The sequence below is a fragment of the Taudactylus pleione genome, unplaced genomic scaffold, assembly GCF_031769625.1.
Source record: "Taudactylus pleione unplaced genomic scaffold, aTauple2 ptg000087l, whole genome shotgun sequence".
Lineage (NCBI taxonomy): Eukaryota > Metazoa > Chordata > Amphibia > Anura > Myobatrachidae > Taudactylus > Taudactylus pleione.
Genome location: NW_028284489.1, coordinates 22501 through 25000, shown reverse-complemented (window position 1 = coordinate 25000; position 2500 = coordinate 22501). Strand labels below are relative to the sequence as shown.

Here is a 2500-nt window from a genome sequence, read left to right as displayed (position 1 = left end):
AATGCTTTTGAGCACCTACAGCCAAACCACACTGGACATGCCCAATCTCGTCTGATCTTGGAAGCTATGCAGTGTTGGGCCTGGTTTGTACTTGGATGGGAGACCACCTTGGAATACCAGGTGCTGTAGGTAATTTTAGACAGCCAAAACATTCTTTTCTATTACATTCTACATTTCATTTTTTCAACTTATCAATGAATTTACTTGAGTTAAGAAGTAAAAGAGGTCTAAAGTTAATGATTCTGAGCACCTACAGCCAAACCACACTAGACATGCCCAATCTCGTCTGATCTTGGAAGCTATGCAGTGTTGGGCCTGGTTAGTACTTGGATGGGAGACCACCTGGGTATACTAGGTGCTGTAGGTAATTTTATACTGCCATAACATTCTTTTCTATTACATTTTACATTTCATTTTTCAACTTATCAATGAATTTACTTGAGTTATGAAGTAAAAGAGGTCTAAAGTTAAAGTTTTTGAGCACCTACAGTCAAACCACACTGGACATGCCCAATCTTGTCTGAACTTGGAAGCTAGGCAGTGTTGGGCCTGGTTAGTACTTGGATGGGAGACCACCTGGGATTACCAGGTGCTGTAGGTAATTTTATACTGCCATAACATTCTTTTCTATTACATTTTAAATTTAATTTTTTCAACTTATCAATGAATTTACTTGAGTTAAGAAGTAACAGAGGTCTAAAGTTAATGTTTTTGAGCACCTACAGCCAAACCACACTGGACATGCCCAATCTCGTCTGATCTTGGAAGCTATGCAGTGTTGGGCCTGGTTAGTACTTGGATGTGAGACCACCTGGGAATACCAGGAGCTGTAGGTAATTTTATACTGCCATAACATTCTTTTCTATTAAATTTTACATTTAATTTTTCAACTTATCATTGAATTTACTTGAGTTAAGAAGTAAAAGAGGTCTAAAGTTAATGTTTTAGAGCACCTACAGCCAAACCACACTGGACATGCCCAATCTCATCTGATCTTGGAAGCTATGCAGTGTTGGGCCTGGTTAGTACTTGGATGGGAGACCACCTGGGAATACCAGGTGCTGTAGGTAATTTTATACTGCCATAACATTCTTTTCTATTACATTTTACATTTAATTTTTTCAACTTATCAATGAATTTACTTGAGTTAAGAAGTAATAGAGGTCTAAAGTTAATGTTTTTGAGCACCCACAGCCAAACCACAGTGGACATGCCCAATCTTGTCTGATCTTGGAAGCTATGCAGTGTTTGGCCTGGTTAGTACTTGGATGGGAGACCACATGGGAATACCAGGAGCTGTAGATAATTTTATACTGCCTTAACATTCTTTTCTATTACATTTTACATTTAATTTTTCAACTTATCATTGAATTTACTTGAGTTAAGAAGTAAAAGAGGTCTAAAGTTAATGTTTTTGAGCACCTACAGCCAAACCACACTGGACATGCCCAATCTCGTCTGATCTTGGAAGCTCTGCAGTGTTGGGCCTGGTTAGTACTTGGATGGGAGACCACCTGGGAATACCAGGTGCTGTACGTAATTTTATACTCCCATAACATTCTTTTCTATTACATTTTACATTTAATTTTTTCAACTTATCAATTAATTTACTTGAGTTAAGAAGTAATACAGGTCTAAAGTTAATGTTTTTGAGCACCTACAGCCAAACCACACTGGACATGCCCAATCTCGTCTGATCTTGGAAGCTATGCAGTGTTGGGACTGGTTAGTACTTGGATGGGTGACTACCTAGGAATCCCAGGTGCTGTAGGTAATTTTAAACTGCCATAACATTCTTTTCTATTACATTTTACATTTAATTTTTTCAACTTATCAATGAATTTACTTGTGTTAAGAAGTAAAAGCGGTCTAAATTTAATGCTTTTGAGCACCTACAGCCAAACCACAGTGGACATGCCCAATCTCGTCTGATCTTGGAAGCTATGCAGTGTTGGGCCTGGTAAGTACTTGGGTGTGAGACCACCTGGGAATACCAGGAGCTGTAGGTAATTTTATACTGCCAGAACATTCTTTTCTATTACATTTTAAATTTAATTTTTTCAACTTATCAATGAATTTACTTGAGTTAAGAAGTAACAGAGGTCTAAAGTTAAAGTTTTTGAGCACCTACAGCCAAACCACACTGGACATGCCCAATCTCGTCTGATCTTGGAAGCTATGCAGTGTTGGGCCTGGTTAGTACTTGGACGTGAGACCACCTGGGAATACCAGGAGCTGTAGGTAATTTTATACTGCCATAACATTCTTTTCTATTAAATTTTACATTTAATTTTTCAACTTATCATTGAATTTACTTGAGTTAAGAAGTAAAAGAGGTCGAAAGTTAATGTTTTAGAGCACCTACAGCCAAACCACACTGGACATGCCCAATCTCATCTGATTTTGGAAGCTATGCAGTGTTGGGCCTGGTTAGTACTTGGATGGGAGACCACCTGGGAATACCAGGTGCTGTAGGTAATTTTATACTGCCATAACATTC

The 2500-nt window shown here is 38.2% G+C and overlaps 1 non-coding gene and 10 pseudogenes across 1 annotated transcript; all 11 read left to right on the top strand.

Moving 5' to 3' along the window:
• Window positions 1-13: 13 nt before the first annotated feature.
• Window positions 14-132, top strand: LOC148527507 (5S ribosomal RNA; annotated as a pseudogene).
• A 116-nt stretch (window positions 133-248) lies between these two features.
• LOC148527506 (5S ribosomal RNA) lies at window positions 249-367 on the top strand (annotated as a pseudogene).
• A 115-nt stretch (window positions 368-482) lies between these two features.
• Window positions 483-601, top strand: LOC148527505 (5S ribosomal RNA; annotated as a pseudogene).
• Window positions 602-717: 116 nt separating this feature from the next.
• LOC148527504 (5S ribosomal RNA) lies at window positions 718-836 on the top strand (annotated as a pseudogene).
• A 115-nt stretch (window positions 837-951) lies between these two features.
• On the top strand, window positions 952-1070 carry LOC148527503 (5S ribosomal RNA). The gene has a single exon (XR_015877894.1). It is a non-coding gene; the product is annotated as a 5S ribosomal RNA (ribosomal RNA).
• A 116-nt stretch (window positions 1071-1186) lies between these two features.
• Window positions 1187-1305, top strand: LOC148527502 (5S ribosomal RNA; annotated as a pseudogene).
• A 115-nt stretch (window positions 1306-1420) lies between these two features.
• On the top strand, window positions 1421-1539 carry LOC148527501 (5S ribosomal RNA; annotated as a pseudogene).
• A 116-nt stretch (window positions 1540-1655) lies between these two features.
• On the top strand, window positions 1656-1774 carry LOC148527500 (5S ribosomal RNA; annotated as a pseudogene).
• A 116-nt stretch (window positions 1775-1890) lies between these two features.
• On the top strand, window positions 1891-2009 carry LOC148527499 (5S ribosomal RNA; annotated as a pseudogene).
• Window positions 2010-2125: 116 nt separating this feature from the next.
• LOC148527498 (5S ribosomal RNA) lies at window positions 2126-2244 on the top strand (annotated as a pseudogene).
• Window positions 2245-2359: 115 nt separating this feature from the next.
• LOC148527497 (5S ribosomal RNA) lies at window positions 2360-2478 on the top strand (annotated as a pseudogene).
• Window positions 2479-2500: the final 22 nt, after the last annotated feature.